The sequence below is a fragment of the Chionomys nivalis genome, unplaced genomic scaffold (assembly GCF_950005125.1).
Source record: "Chionomys nivalis unplaced genomic scaffold, mChiNiv1.1 scaffold_60, whole genome shotgun sequence".
In the NCBI taxonomy this organism is placed as follows: Eukaryota; Metazoa; Chordata; class Mammalia; order Rodentia; family Cricetidae; genus Chionomys; species Chionomys nivalis.
Window position 1 is genome coordinate 790,824 of NW_026646891.1, and position 17,283 is coordinate 808,106.

Below are 17,283 nucleotides of genomic sequence, written 5' to 3' on the forward strand. Positions count from 1 at the left end.
ACATGGTACAACTGAAAAGGCTGTTAAAGTCTTGAATGGTAATGTTTTCAGACATTTTTCTTATTTATAAAAGAAAATTATGTACCTGTAATGAAGTTTTCCTGCCAGTGGTGGCTAAAGAAATGCACCTGAGTCCACGTGGTCTAAGCCAGAGCCGGTCTGAAACAATTAACTCAAAACAAAAATTATTGTACTGCCTGTTAAGGGAAGGGGTTGGTGGCTTTTACTTCAAAACTGCGGGTGCTTCACTTAAATCAGGCAGTGAGGGTTTGGAAGAAGCAGGGAGCTATTAACTGCTCTGTGGGGGGTTGCTGCTCTGTGACTGTAGTGGCCTGGAGTGGGGGAAGGGAAAGCGAGCAGGGAGCGCGCTGTAAATCGCCTTCCTGAGCTCAGGCAACTAGCCGGGAAAGGTGGAGCTTGCGCCCCCCCTGTGCCGGGTCGGGGGCAAAATAGCCCGACGTCGGGACGCCAAATGTGGCGGCGCAAATGAATGTAGACAGATTATATAGATATATAGAGCTTTAATAAGGAAATAAACTTACAGGACCACAGGTTCCCGCGGTGTACCGGAAAAGCGGAGCAAAAGAAAAAGGGCTGCTGGGCTCACGCCCGGCAGATTTATCCGTAAACATTAGCCCGAGGCGAACACGCCCCCATGGGTGGGGCTATGTCCCTACAATTCCTGGCAATCCCATAATTGCTCTCAAAAGGTAGATTTGGTGCCCTTTACTGGCAAAAAAGAAGAGGCGTGAGAGATGGTTCAGTGCTTAAGAGCATTGCCTGCTCTTAGAACCTCCTGAAATCAATTGCAGGCAACCACATAATGATTCACAACCATCTGCAATGAGGTCTTGTGCCCTCTTTTGGCTACAGTAAGAAAAGCTGGAGAGATAGGTCAGTGGTTAAGAACATTGGCTGCCCTTCCGAAGGTCAGAAGTTCGATTCCTGGCTACCAAATAATTGCTCTCAAAAGGAGGTTTGGCGCCCTCTACTGGCACCACGAGGAAGAGGCAAGAGAGATGGCTCTGTGGTAAAGAGCATTGCCTGCTGAGTTTGATGAGACCACATACAGACATAGAGTCAGGGCCAAGGGCCAGGGTCCGCGTTGTTGTGACTGAATGAGGCAAAAGCTTTTGTTAGGATGTTAAAGGCTCACAGCTCTATCACCACGAGCCAGCGTGCTTCAGAGACAACACCAAGGAGAGTAAGGCAAGATGACTAGAAGAAGAAAATACAGGCATGTTCATGTTCCTGAAGAAGAACTCACATCCAAGACATCCAAAGGACGACAAACACCAGCAAAAGGTGTACCAATTTTAAGCCAGAGAAACAATTTATCTAGACCTCCTCTATGAGGTACACGAACGGCCAATAGGTCCACGGAGACCCCTGTACTCCACGTGTTAGGGAAATGGAGATGTGATCCACACACCACATTGAGTAAACCTGGTTTAGTAAAAGAAGCTGAGAAACGGGTTGGAGAGATGGCTCAGTGGTTAAGAGCATTGCCTGCTCTTCCAAAGGTCAGAAGTTCGATTCCTGGGAATCACATAGTTGCTCTCAAAATGAGGTTTGGTGCCGTCTACTGGCAACAGAGGGGAGATGCAGGAGAGATGGCTCAGTGGTTAAGAGCATTACCTGCTCTTCCAAAGTTCAGAAGTTCGATTCCTGGAAATCACATAATTGCTCTCAAAATGAGGTTTGGTGCCCTCTACTGGCAACAGAAGGAAGAGGCAGGAGAGATGGCTCAGTGGTTAAGAGCATTGCCTGCTGAGGTTGATGAGGCCAAGTGGACACATACAGCCAGGGCCCCCGTTGTTGTCTCAGAATCAGGCAAAACATTTTGTTAGGATAATAAAGACTCACAGCTCTATCAGCATGAGCCTGCATGCTTCAGGGACACCACCAAGCAGAATGAGGAAAGATGGTTAGAAGAAGAAAATACAGGCATGTTCATGTTCCTTAAGAAGAACTCACATCCAAGACATCCAAAGGACGACAAACACCAGCAAAAGGTTTACCAATTTAAAGCCAGACAAACAATTTATCTAGACTTCATCTATGAGGTACGCGAACGGCCAATATGTCCATGGAGACCCCTGTACTCCACATGTTAGTGGAATGCAGATATGATCCACACACCACATTGAGTAAACCTGGTTTAGTTCAAGAAGTTGAAAAACGGGTTGGAGAGATGGCTCAGTGGTTAAGAACATTGCCTGCTCTTCCAACCTCCTGAACTGAATTCCAGGCAACCACATAATGGCTCACAACCATCTGCAATGAGGTCTTGTGCCCTCTTTTGGATACAGAAAGAAGAGCTGGGGAGATAGCTCAGTGGTTAAGAGCTTTGCCTGCCCTTCCAAAGGTCAGAAGTTCGATTCCTGGCAACCAAATAATTGCTCTCAAAAGGAGGTTTGGTGCCCTCTACTGGCAACAGAAGGAAGATGCAAGAGAGATGGCTCAATGGTTAAGAGAATTGCCTGCTCTTCCAACCTCCTGAATTCAATTCCAGGCGACCACATAATGGGTCACAACCATCTGCCATGAGGTCTTGTGCCCTCTTTTGGCTACCGTAAGAAGAGCTGGAGAGATAGCTCAGTGGTTAAGAGCATTGGTTGCCCTTCCAAAGGTCAGAAGTTCGATTCCTGGGAACCACGTAATTGCTCTCAAAAGGAGGTTTGGCGCCCTCTATTGGCAACAGAAGGAAGAGGCAGGAAAGATGGCTCTGTGGTAAAGAGCTCTGCCTACTGAGTTTGATGAGGCCAAGAACAGACATAGAGTCGGGGCACAGGGCCAGGGCCCACGTTGTTGTGACTGAATGAGGCAAAAGCTCTTGTTAGGATGTTAAAGACTCACAGCTCTATCACCATGAGCCAGCGTGCTTCAGAGACAACACCAAGGAGAGTAAGGCAAGATGGCTAGAAGAAGAAAATATTGGCATGTTCATGTGCCTGAAGAAGAACTCATATCCAAGACAATCAAAGGACTACAAACACCAGCAAAATGTTAACCTATTTAAAGCCAGAGAAACAATTTATCTAGACCTCCTCTATGAGGTACATGAATGGCCAATAGGTCCATGCAGTCCCCTGTACTCCACATGTCAGGGAAATGGAGATGTGATCCACACACCACATTGACTAAAGCTGGTTTAGTAAAAGAAGTTGAAAAACGGGTTGGAGAGATGGCTCAGTGGTTAAGAGCATTGCCTGCTCTTCCAAAGGTCAGAAGTTCGATTCCTGGAAATCACATAATTGCTCTCAAAAGGAGGTTTGGTGCCCTCTACTGGCAACATAAGGAAGAGGCATGAGAGATGGCTCCGTGGTTAAGATCATTGCCTCCTCTTCCAACCTCCTGAATTCAATTCCAGGCAACCACATAATGGCTCACAACCATCTGCAATGAGGTCTTGTGCCCTCTTTGGGATACAGAAAGAAGAGCTGGGGAGATAGCTCAGTGGTTTAGAGCTTTGCCTGCCCTTCCAAAGGTCAGAAGTTCGATTCCTGGCAACCACATAATTGCTCTCAAAAGGAGGTTTGGTGCCCTCTACTGGCAACAGAAGGAAGATGCAAGAGAGATGGCTCAATGGTTAAGAGAATTGCCTGCTCTTCCAACCTCCTGAATTCAATTCCAGGCGACCACATAATGGGTCACAACCATCTGCCATGAGGTCTTGTGCCCTCTTTTGGCTACCGTAAGAAGAGCTGGAGAGATAGCTCAGTGGTTAAGAGCATTGGTTGCCCTTCCAAAGGTCAGAAGTTCGATTCCTGGCAACCACATAATTGCTCTCAAAAGGAGGTTTGGTGCCCTCTACTGGCACCACAAGGAAGAGGCAGGAAAGATGGCTCTGTGGTAAAGAGCTCTGCCTGCTGAGTTTGATGAGGCCAAGAACAGACATAGAGTCGTGGCACAGGGCCAGGGCCCGCGTTGCTGTGACTGAATGAGGCAAAAGCTCTTGTTAGGATGTTAAAGACTCACAGCTCTATCCCCATGAGCCAGCGTGCTTCAGAGACAACACCAAGGAGAGTAAGGCAAGATGGCTAGAAGAAGAAAATTTTGGCATGTTCATGTGCCTTAAGAAGAACTCATATCCAAGACAATCAAAGGACTACAAACACCAGCAAAATGTTAACCTATTTAAAGCCAGAGAAACAATTTATCTAGACCTCCTCTATGAGGTACATGAATGGCCAATAGGTCCATGCAGACCCCTGTACTCCACACGTCATGGAAATGGAGATGTGATCCACACACCACATTGACTAAAGCTGGTTTAGTAAAAGAAGTTGAAAAACGGGTTGGAGCTTCCTTCCACCTCCGACCGGCCGGAGCTGCGGAGCGGCTCCGCTCGCCGGTCCCCGGAGCCGCCGCTTGCTTTCCCCCCACCCCCGCCCGCGGCGAGCCCGTCAATCCCCGCACGACGCGCTCCTCCATCTGGGCCATGGATGGCGGGGATCTGATGAGCTTCTTTCTCCTGGTGTCATTAACGGACCTTCTACCATGAGCAATTCTACTCCTTCTGCAGGTGTGTATGCTAATGGGAATGACAACAAGAAATTTAAAGGAGATAGACCTCCCTGTTCGCCTTCCCGTGTTCTCCATCTTCGCAAAATTCCATGTGATGTCACCGAAGCAGAGGTCATATCATTAGGTCTACCATTTGGCAAAGTAACTAATCTTTTGATGTTGAAAGGAAAAAGCCAGGCCTTTTTAGAAATGGCTTCTTAAGAAGCTGCTGTTACTATGGTAAATTATTACACTCCTGTTACTCCTCATCTACGAAGTCAGCCTGTTTATATCCAGTATTCCAATCACCGAGAACTTAAGACTGACAATCTGCCTAATCAGGCTAGAGCCCAAGCTGCACTGCAGGCTGTCAGTGCTGTACAGTCAGGAAACCTGTCCCTTCCTGGAGCTCCTTCCAGTGAAGGCACAGTGCTACCTGGGCAGAGTCCTGTGCTCCGGATAATTATTGAAAACCTATTTTACCCTGTCACTTTGGAAGTTCTTCATCAGATATTTTCTAAATTTGGCACAGTCTTGAAGATTATCACCTTTACAAAGAATAATCAGTTTCAAGCCTTGCTTCAGTATGCTGACCCACTGAATGCACATTATGCCAAAATGGCTTTGGATGGCCAGAATATCTATAATGCATGCTGCACTCTGCGTATTGACTTCTCCAAACTCACCAGCCTTAATGTGAAATACAATAATGACAAAAGCAGAGACTTTACTCGCATAGACCTTCCTACTGGAGATGGTCAGCCACCCCTTGAACCTCCTATGGCTGCTGCTTTTGGTGCACCAGGTATAATTTCCTCTCCATATGCAGGGGCTGCTGGATTTGCCCCCACCATTGGATTTCCTCAAGCTACAGGTCTGTCTGTTCCAGCTGTTCCTGGAGCCCTTGGTCCCCTCACACTCACCTCCTCTGCTGTCACTGGAAGGATGGCCATTCCTGGGACAAGTGGCATACCAGGGAATTCTGTTCTGCTTGTCACCAACCTCAATCCTGATTTTATCACACCACATGGACTTTTTATCCTATTTGGAGTGTATGGTGATGTCCATCGAGTGAAGATCATGTTTAACAAGAAAGAAAACGCTTTGGTGCAGATGGCAGACGCAAGTCAAGCTCAGCTCGCAATGAACCATCTAAGTGGTCAGAGACTTTATGGAAAAGTACTTCGTGCTACACTGTCCAAACACCAAGCAGTCCAGCTCCCTAGAGAGGGACAGGAAGACCAAGGTCTGACTAAGGACTTCAGCAATAGTCCCCTGCATCGCTTTAAAAAGCCCGGCTCAAAGAACTTCCAGAATATCTTCCCGCCGTCAGCCACTCTACAACTTTCCAACATCCCCCCTTCTGTTACAATGGATGATTTGAAGAACCTTTTCATAGACGCTGGATGCTCAGTGAAGGCTTTTAAATTCTTTCAGAAGGATCGTAAGATGGCACTCATTCAGTTGGGGTCTGTGGAAGAAGCAATCCAGGCCCTTATTGAGCTTCACAATCATGATCTTGGAGAGAATCATCACCTCAGAGTTTCCTTCTCAAAGTCCACCATCTGAGCTCTCTGTGAATGTTCTCCTGAAACTGGACCATAATTTCAGTAAAGTCTTCAGGCACAAACTTTAGCAGCTCAAGACCAATTCTGCCTCTTTCACAAAAGTAACTCTTTGGGAGTTTGATTAATATTCAAGTACATTCAAAACAAGAGATATTCCTTTTTTTCTCCAATTTTTCCCACCAATGTTGATCAAAGGTTTGCTTTTCCTTTGTACTGCAGTTTCTATGAAAATAACTTTCAGGAAAAAAGATCAGGAAAATATTTTTTAAATAATTTAATTCCCTGAATTAGATTTCAAAAGGATAGACTTTGTTTAAGTTTGGGTCCAGATCAGCCTTACATGACATTTCTAGTATCCTTTGTACTTTGAGGAATTTAGGCATACAGACTTTTACAATTTCTTGATGTAATTTAAACCACTTACAACCAAGTTTTTAACTTTATGATTCAGCAATTTCCCTGTAGAAAATGATGTTCACTTATAAATTATATCAGATATTTGCATCTATTGATAGTTATTATACATAACCACATGGAGTTATATTGGAAGCAGGTTTATAAACATGCATGCTTTCTTTCAGTGATTTTTTTTTCACTGTATGTCACTCCTTTGAATAATGCATATCTTCTCTTTCAAAGACTTTTTGGAAACGCAAAGTGTTGCAATTGTCCCAGGGAAACAGAAGTGGAATTCAGCCTAGATCTGTTACAATATCAGAATAGTGAACCATTTTAGAAAAAAAATTATGTTTTGAATTTCAAAATGACATTTGTCAAGTAATGTAATATGATCTTGGAAAATTTTAAAAGAAAAGTAATCCTACTTTTTTATAATTGTTTTCAGAAAAAAAGTTTACAGTCTTAAGGAAAATATTCAGGTCTATCATATGGTTTGACAGATTTTTTAAAAGTTATTTTTGGTAAGGTCTTCTTTTAGAAAAAAATCTCAAGGGTTTTTTGTACCACTATAATCTCTAATACTCAGAATTACTGTGTATTTACTTAATTTCTTATTATGTGCCTTATTATGTGCTTAAGATATAATAGATTAGAGTTTTATCTAAATATCTAGAAAGATAAATTGTGGGCTTGGTGAGCATTCTGTTATTTCTTTCCTTGTCTTGGATTTTAAGGGTTTACCCCCCGTTTTTCATTGCAATTTTAAGTGGTTTCAATAATAGTTTCTATTCAAATTTTTGGTGCTTTGGTATAGTGATGGGCTAGGGAAGGGTGAGTGGTTTGGGAATAACTCAGTGTGCACCTGTAGGCCTCTGTTGTGACCGCTGGTTGCCTCCAGCCTTCTTGTAAAGTCAGAGCTGCAGAACTGTGTCTCAGTTCACATGTGTCTGACCTTTACCACCCGTTAGGATTTGTCTCAGGATTACTCGGTTCTTTCTCAGCACTCAAGGACTTGATTATCTTTATTAATGGAACTTCATTACTGAATGTCCACATATTTGGAATATGAGAAAGTGGGTTATTTTTTATACTCTGACCCTCTTACGTTTTTGGTTGAATGTAAGGTACATGTTAATGTTGCTTCAGTGATTATATCATGTAAAATTGTTTCTTAATATAAAACTGCTTTTGTTAATTATTCCTTCAATGCTTAATTGGTTTCTAAAATACAGGATTATCAAAGGGAAAAAAAAAGAAAAAAAGAAAAACGGGTTGGAGAGATGGCTCAGTGGTTAAGAGCATTGCCTGCTCTTCCAAAGGTCAGAAGTTCGATTCCTGGAAATCACATAATTTCTCTCAAAAGGAGGTTTGGTTCCCTCTACTGGCAACATAAGGAAGAGGCATGAGAGATGGCTCCGTGGTTAAGATCATTGCCTCCTCTTCCAACCTCCTGAATTCAATTCCAGGCAACCACATAATGGCTCACAACCATCTGCAATGAGGTCTTGTGCCCTCTTTTGGATACAAAAATAAGAGCTGGGGTGTTAGCTCAGTGGATAAGAGCTTTGGCTGCCCTTCCAAAGGTCAGAAGTTCCATTCCTTGTGGCGGCGCAAATGAATGTAGACAGATTATATAGATATATACAGCTTTAATAAGGAAATAAACTTACAGGACCACAGGTTCCCGCGGTGTACCGGAAAAGCGGAGCAAAAGAAAAAGGCCTGCTGGGCTCACGCCCGGCAGATTTATCCGTAAACATTAGCCCGAGCCGAACACGCCCCCAATGGGTGGGGCTATGTCCCTACTTCTCCCCTTTTGTCTAAATAAGATAGAACCAAACCAAATACAACTATATACAATAATAACAAATAATAAATATAACAAACAATATTGAGGACAAAACTTTTGCTAAACATTCTATCTCAAGGAGTCTAAATAACATAGAGAGTAACTACAATTATATAATCTTCAACTCCGTCAAAGATCTGAGAAGGGAATAAATTTCACTTAACAATCGAGAGATATCCAAAATGTGCAACAATTGACAGAGACAACTGACTACCTGGGCAATCACCCAAAGTCTCGTTTGCAATGTTGAGTCAACCAACTTTGGCTAAGGCCTAACATAACTGGCATACCATTATTAAAGGCAAGGAACTTTCTTAGGACTATCCTACCCTGTCTTGGCAAGATAAGACAATCCTGTTTCATCCACTTAGGGATATTCTGTATCTTTGTCAGAAGTTGAGGTATGGGCTTTTCTTAACCCAAAGGCCAGTTCTGCCAAGAAGACAAGCTCCCAGTGGAGTGTCTTTGGTGCTCAACGTTCTCTCGGGAGTAGAGTGGTGTTGCCAGGAGTAATTGTGTCTCTTTGGCATAGAAATTTTAGGTTAGATTAAAGGCCATTTTCTACAGCTCTTCGAAGAGGCTGAAGATCATACTATCTATACTAAATATAATCTCTATGTAACTAAAAGACCTGATAAACTTAAAAATAAATATGACAAACATATAATTCTCAATACCTATCTAACTTTGAAGACTAAAAGAATAAACAACTGTGCAATATATGAAGACAATGATCTTCAACTGTAAACAATGTCATAGTATCAGAGGCAGAAATGTACAATGTAATATGGTAGATGTATCAATACAATATGGACAAAGTTATAAGCATACTCATACAAAAATAGAGGTAGGAACACTCATATTCAATATTTAACATATCAATATACAAGAAACAGTACCAGTACAATTTTCTATAGACAGTAATTCACAAATACCAATCATCCCAAAAAACCAGTTACCCCCTTCTTCTTCCTCTTCTTCTTCTTCTTATTTTTTTTTCCAAAAAAAAATATCACCCCATCCCCTCAACCCTAAACCAACCATTAAAAGATGTCCCCAACCCTGAGGGCAAACTCTGTTGGGAGAGGGGATGCCGTCCTCTAAGATTGCTTCTAGCTGACATGGGGGCGACGTTCTTCTTAGGGGGTCCTGTGAAAGCAAATGATGGTAAAATTTCCAAATTAACCTTTGACCTAAGAAAATTGTAACTAGTCTCAGAGCGTTTTGAGAAGGTCCGACCAGAGTGTTGTCAAAAATGTGCACCATTCGAAATTGTCTCTTGTAGTTGGTACCAAAAAACAGGTCTAATATTAGCGCTTTAAAAAAAAATCATGACGTCATAAAAACCAGATGGAGTTGATGTTGTGGGGCCCCATCTTCATCCTGGAAACTTCAAAGATTACTGTAGGAAAATTTGTTGCTTGTTATGGGAAATTTAAACATTAACAACAAGGACATATACTGACATATAAAGAAAGACACAGATATGAGGAAAAGCAAAGAAAGTTTAAGACATATATATATATTAATACTTACAGAACAAGTCCCTCCATCAGTAATTAAATATTAGGGGTACCTTAAATTCTTTGAAGGTGGGTATTTTCCTGTGGAGATAAGAAGAGAACCCTGCCCCCAACCTATTTGTATTACTTACCATCAGTATGATTGCCATCCATGTGATTGAATTGTTATTTATCTTTCCCAACTGGCTTCTCTTCATCAAAACGAACCTTTATCAATTTTGATGGAATCCACAATTTTTCCTCACCTGTGGAGACAAGAGCAAATCCCCTTCCCCAACGCAGCACATCTCCTGGCTTCCATTGTGAGGTCAGCACATCCTTGAAATAAACTGGTTGATTTAGTTCAGTAGACTTTTCCATTATCCAATGTCTTTCTGCAGCCGATGTTCCCTTCTCATTAGCGTTGAAGAAATTCAAGGTTAACAAAGCATTATGTAACCTATTTCTGGGGGTGTTTTCCACCCCTTTCTGTTTGTTCAACATATCCTTTATAGTTCGATTTGATCTTTCTATGACTGCTTGACCTGTAGGATTGTATGGTATACCTGTAACATGCTTGATATTGTAATAATCAAAAAACCGTTTCATTTTCCTAGAGACATAAGCAGGACCATTATCTGTCTTTATTTGTGTAGGTATACCCATGATAGCCATGACTTCTAATAAATGAGTGATAACTGAATCAGCTTTTTCTGAACTTAAAGCCGTTGCCCACTGAAAGCCTGAATACGTGTCAATGGTGTGATGAACATATTTTAATTTGCCAAATTCTGCAAAGTGGAACACATCCATCTGCCAGATTTCATTCCTTTGGGTGCCCTTTGGATTAGCCCCTGCAGGCAGTGGCGTTTGGTTATAGAAAGAGCAAGTAGGGCATTTCTTTACAATCTCCCTAGCTTGTTGCCATGTAATAGAAAACTCTTTCTTCAAACCTTTGCTATTAACATGATGTTTTTTATGAAATTCAGAGGCTTGTAGCACACTACCAATCAATAATTGATCAATTTCTGCATTACCTTGTGCTAGAGGACCTGGCAGACCCGTATGGGATCGGATGTGTGTTATGTACATAGGGCAAAGCCTGTTCCTAATCAAATCTTGCACCTGGATAAACAAAGAGGTTAGTTCTGTATCATCAGGTATAAATTCAGCAGTTTCAATATGTAAAATAACTCTTTCTGCATATTGTGAATCAGTAACTATATTAATAGGTTCTTTAAAATCCCTTAGCACCATAAGAATGGCATATAATTCTGCCTTCTGGACAGAATCATAAGGACTTTGTTCCACCTTACCCAAGTCTTCTGATTTGTAACCTGCCTTCCCTGATTTATTGGCATCAGTATAGAACGTACGGGCTCCAGTTATTGGAGTATCACGGACGATTCGAGGAAGGATCCAAGAAGTTCTCTTTATGAAGTTAAGCCTCTTGCTTTTTGGATAGTTGTTATTAATGTCTCCCAAGAAATTAGCACAAGCTCTTTGCCATGGTTCATTATCTTCCCATAATTTCTTTAGTTCATCAGCAGTGAAAGGCACTATAATTTCTGCTGGGTCTATGCCTGCTAGTTGACGAAGTCTCAACTTGCCTTTTATAATTAACTCAGAGACTTTTTCTACATAAGTTTTCAGTTTCTTACTTGGTTTATGTGGTACAAAGATCCATTCCAAGATAATATCATCTCTCTGCATTAAAATTCCTGTAGGGGAAATTTTTGATGGTAGTATGACGAGAATACAGTCGAGCTCTGGATTTACCCTATCCACATGTGCCTGTTGTAATTTTTCCTCAATCATCGTCAGTTCCTTTTCTGCTTCAGCTGTTAATTCTCTGGGACTGTTTAAATCTTTGTCACCATCCAAGGTTTTGTTCAAATGAATTATTAGATCAGGTGTTATCCCAATAGCTGGCCGTAGACTGGAAATGTCCCCTAATAGTCTTTGAAAGTCATTAAGAGTCCGTAGGCGATCTCTCCGAATTTGTGCCTTTTGTGTCTTAATTTTTTGTAAACCTATTTTATAACCTAAATAATTAACAGAATCTCCCTTCTGAATCTTTTCAGGAGCAATTTGCAATCCCCATTTTGGTAAAAGTATTTTTATTTCTTCAAACAATCTGTTCAAGGTATCCATGTTTGAATCGGATAACAAAATGTCGTCCATGTAATGATATACTATCGATTTGGGAAATTTCTTGCGTATTATTGGCAATGGTTGATTCACAAAATATTGGCACAGGGAGGGGCTATTTAACATACCCTGGGGGAGGACGGTCCAGTGGTACCTCCTCGAAGGTTGAGAATTATTATAAGTAGGCACTGTGAAGGCAAATTTTTCTCTATCTTCTTTTTGTAAAGGTATAGTGAAAAAACAATCCTTTAAATCAATAACTATGAGAGGCCATCCTTTTGGCAATAAAGAGGGCAAAGGAATTCCAGATTGCAGAGGGCCCATAGGTTGAATAACCTTGTTGATAGCCCTGAGATCTGTCACCATTCTCCATTTACCTGATTTTTTCTTAACCACAAATACAGGAGAATTCCAAGGGCTGGTAGATTCTTCTATATGTCCAGCATCTAATTGCTCTTGTACCAACTGTTCTAAAGCCTGTAACTTTTCCTCAGCTAAAGGCCATTGCTTTGTCCATATTGGTTTCTCAGTCAACCATTTTAAAGGCAAGGCTGTTGGTATCTCTGAAGGGACATCAATTGCTTGTTCTTGTACAGCCCGAATGGCCGGTTTTCTCCGTTTGTAATATCTTTTAATATTATCCCCAGAAATATAGGCTCTAGAAGTAGCAGGAATGTTAATTTGGGTATTCCATTGTTGTAATAGGTCACGACCCCATAAATTCATTGCAATATTGGCTACATATGGCCTTAATTTTCCTATTTGTCCCTCTGGTCCTATACATTCAACCCATCTCGTGCTCTGCCTTACTCGAGATAGGGTTCCAATTCCCAGGAGCTGAACATTTACATTCTGAAGAGGCCAATATGGATGCCAAGATTTTGGGGTAATGATACTTACATCCGCACCTGTGTCCAGCAGGCCAGTAATAAAAATGCCATTTACACACACTCTCAGCTTTGGTCTTTGGTCATTTATAGAAGTTTGCCAAAACACACGGAACTCATCTTTCTGATCATTATTGCTTGTAACAGTAGGCATGGGGCTTTCTAATTGTCCTGACGAGTCACGTTCTCTGTAGTAACTGGAAATGACTGAACCATGTTTGCCATGGGGGCCTGTGAGGCCCCCCCCTCTCATGTTTCCCGTCTGTATCAGGTTGCCTTGTCTATCTCTTGTAGACCTGCACTCATTCGTCCAGTGTCTGCCCTTTCCACATCTTCTACATAAACCTGAAGGCTGAGTCCTCCTATTTCTGTTATTTCTAGAAGATGCATTATTATTATTTCTGAAAATCCGTTGTCTACAATTCCTTTTCATATGACCCATTTTGCCACAATTAAAACATTTGGTATTCTGATGTCTCCTTTTACCATTGGAAATTGCTTCTTCTACCCATGCTTCAGTGCCATAGTCAAATGTATCAACATCTAGTGTATGCAAGACCCATTCTTCTAATGGCGCTGATCTGAGCTTTAAAGGTCCCAAAATCCTTTTGCATTCCACATTTGCATTTTCATAAGCCAAAGTCTCGATCATTATACGTCTTGCTTCTGGGTCAGATATCCCTATTTGTACAGCTTTAGTTATTCTTTGTAAAAAGTCACTAAAGTGTTCTCTTTGACCCTGTTTAACTCTGACAAATGATTCCATCCTCTGTCCTGGGTCTTGCACCCTGTCCCAAGCCCTTAAGGCTGCTGTAGTACACACAGAGAGTATGTTTTCATCCAAATTAGCTTGTTCCTGAGGCTCAGAAAATAGCCCCTCTCCCAAAATTTGATCTATGGAAATCTCAATTCCCTTTGCTCTTTCTTGCTGTTCTAAAAGTCTAGCCTCTTGCCTGAATAAGCATTTCCATTTCAATTGCGTTCCACTCTCAAGGACAGCAGAGCTCAGTTGAAACCAGTCATTGGGCGTGACCTTATTAGTGGTAGCCCAAGATCTTAGCATCTCTTTAACAAAAGAGGCATTCATTCCAAAAGTCATTACAGCCTGTTTAATTTCTTTGAGATCATTCATACGGACAGGTTCCCATGTATCTTCCTTGATGACCCTAGGGTTTCTGGAACCAACTACTTTCTCAGTTGTTACAACTGGAAAGGCAGGTAGAACTGTAGGTAGAGCTTTGTGGGAATTGTCCCGGAGGGATTTACCCACAGATTTAGTTAAAATATGCCTTTCTACCTCTTGCTCTTCTTCCTCAGAATTTAGAAATTCCTCAATCTTTTCAATTCTATTCACCATTGCCTTCTTTAATGTCTGAATCTCCTGTCCAGAATTATGTTCTAAAGCCTTCATTGAGGATTCTAAAGTATGAATTTTGTCCATTACAGATAATGTCTCATCTTTGGACATAATTTTTATAGCATATACCGTGCCTTCTTGTATAGATAATCTTTCTGTCAATCTGTCATAAGCTTTAGACAAAATCCGATTGTCACATTCAGCAGTTTTGATTCTCTCAGTTAATGTTTCTGTTCCTACTGAAAGGGACTGAAGCTTACGATCCAAATCAGCTGTTCCTTCTTCCACAGTAATGAATTTCTCCTTAATATCAGCCATTAATGTTTCAGAAAGGGACTGAAGCTTACAATCCAAATCAGCTGTTCTCTCTTCCATAGTAATGAATTTCTCCTTAACATCAGCCTGTACCTCTTCTAAATTTTTTTCAGTTTGTCGAGTTGTGTTAAACAAAGATCTGTTCTCTGCCTGGAGAACTTCAAACTGATTTTTGAGAAGATTGTTGTCATTCTCAATTGTTTTTAAGCGTTCAACCTCGTCTCGTAAAGACTTTATCATATTTCTATTATCAAACCATACAGTACCAAGGAAAACTACGAATCCCAGAAAGATCCATATCTGTGGGCTGACAGACACTTCTTGTAAAATCTCCCACATGGTACAACTGAAAAGGCTGTTAAAGTCTTGAATGGTAATGTTTTCAGACATTTTTCTTATTTATAAAAGAAAATTATGTACCTGTAATGAAGTTTTCCTGCCAGTGGTGGCTAAAGAAATGCACCTGAGTCCACGTGGTCTAAGCCAGAGCCGGTCTGAAACAATTAACTCAAAACAAAAATTATTGTACTGCCTGTTAAGGGAAGGGGTTGGTGGCTTTTACTTCAAAACTGCGGGTGCTTCACTTAAATCAGGCAGTGAGGGTTTGTAAGAAGCAGGGAGCTATTAACTGCTCTGTGGGGGGTTGCTGCTCTGTGACTGTAGTGGCCTGGAGTGGGGGAAGGGAAAGCGAGCAGGGAGCGCGCTGTAAATCGCCTTCCTGAGCTCAGGCAACTAGCCGGGAAAGGTGGAGCTTGCGCCCCCCCTGTGCCGGGTCGGGGGCAAAATAGCCCGACGTCGGGACGCCAAATGTGGCGGCGCAAATGAATGTAGACAGATTATATAGATATATAGAGCTTTAATAAGGAAATAAACTTACAGGACCACAGGTTCCCGCGGTGTACCGGAAAAGCGGAGCAAAAGAAAAAGGGCTGCTGGGCTCACGCCCGGCAGATTTATCCGTAAACATTAGCCCGAGGCGAACACGCCCCCATGGGTGGGGCTATGTCCCTACAATTCCTGGCAATCCCATAATTGCTCTCAAAAGGTAGATTTGGTGCCCTTTACTGGCAAAAAAGAAGAGGCGTGAGAGATGGTTCAGTGCTTAAGAGCATTGCCTGCTCTTAGAACCTCCTGAAATCAATTGCAGGCAACCACATAATGATTCACAACCATCTGCAATGAGGTCTTGTGCCCTCTTTTGGCTACAGTAAGAAAAGCTGGAGAGATAGGTCAGTGGTTAAGAACATTGGCTGCCCTTCCGAAGGTCAGAAGTTCGATTCCTGGCTACCAAATAATTGCTCTCAAAAGGAGGTTTGGCGCCCTCTACTGGCACCACGAGGAAGAGGCAAGAGAGATGGCTCTGTGGTAAAGAGCATTGCCTGCTGAGTTTGATGAGACCACATACAGACATAGAGTCAGGGCCAAGGGCCAGGGTCCGCGTTGTTGTGACTGAATGAGGCAAAAGCTTTTGTTAGGATGTTAAAGGCTCACAGCTCTATCACCACGAGCCAGCGTGCTTCAGAGACAACACCAAGGAGAGTAAGGCAAGATGACTAGAAGAAGAAAATACAGGCATGTTCATGTTCCTGAAGAAGAACTCACATCCAAGACATCCAAAGGACGACAAACACCAGCAAAAGGTGTACCAATTTTAAGCCAGAGAAACAATTTATCTAGACCTCCTCTATGAGGTACACGAACGGCCAATAGGTCCACGGAGACCCCTGTACTCCACGTGTTAGGGAAATGGAGATGTGATCCACACACCACATTGAGTAAACCTGGTTTAGTAAAAGAAGCTGAGAAACGGGTTGGAGAGATGGCTCAGTGGTTAAGAGCATTGCCTGCTCTTCCAAAGGTCAGAAGTTCGATTCCTGGGAATCACATAGTTGCTCTCAAAATGAGGTTTGGTGCCGTCTACTGGCAACAGAGGGGAGATGCAGGAGAGATGGCTCAGTGGTTAAGAGCATTACCTGCTCTTCCAAAGTTCAGAAGTTCGATTCCTGGAAATCACATAATTGCTCTCAAAATGAGGTTTGGTGCCCTCTACTGGCAACAGAAGGAAGAGGCAGGAGAGATGGCTCAGTGGTTAAGAGCATTGCCTGCTGAGGTTGATGAGGCCAAGTGGACACATACAGCCAGGGCCCCCGTTGTTGTCTCAGAATCAGGCAAAACATTTTGTTAGGATAATAAAGACTCACAGCTCTATCAGCATGAGCCTGCATGCTTCAGGGACACCACCAAGCAGAATGAGGAAAGATGGTTAGAAGAAGAAAATACAGGCATGTTCATGTTCCTTAAGAAGAACTCACATCCAAGACATCCAAAGGACGACAAACACCAGCAAAAGGTTTACCAATTTAAAGCCAGACAAACAATTTATCTAGACTTCATCTATGAGGTACGCGAACGGCCAATATGTCCATGGAGACCCCTGTACTCCACATGTTAGTGGAATGCAGATATGATCCACACACCACATTGAGTAAACCTGGTTTAGTTCAAGAAGTTGAAAAACGGGTTGGAGAGATGGCTCAGTGGTTAAGAACATTGCCTGCTCTTCCAACCTCCTGAACTGAATTCCAGGCAACCACATAATGGCTCACAACCATCTGCAATGAGGTCTTGTGCCCTCTTTTGGATACAGAAAGAAGAGCTGGGGAGATAGCTCAGTGGTTAAGAGCTTTGCCTGCCCTTCCAAAGGTCAGAAGTTCGATTCCTGGCAACCAAATAATTGCTCTCAAAA

The 17,283-nt window shown here is 42.2% G+C and overlaps 1 pseudogene; it reads left to right on the plus strand.

The window, feature by feature from the left end:
• Positions 1-4,313: 4,313 nt before the first annotated feature.
• Positions 4,314-7,205, plus strand: LOC130869112 (polypyrimidine tract-binding protein 3-like; annotated as a pseudogene).
• The last annotated feature ends 10,078 nt before the right edge of the window (positions 7,206-17,283 follow it).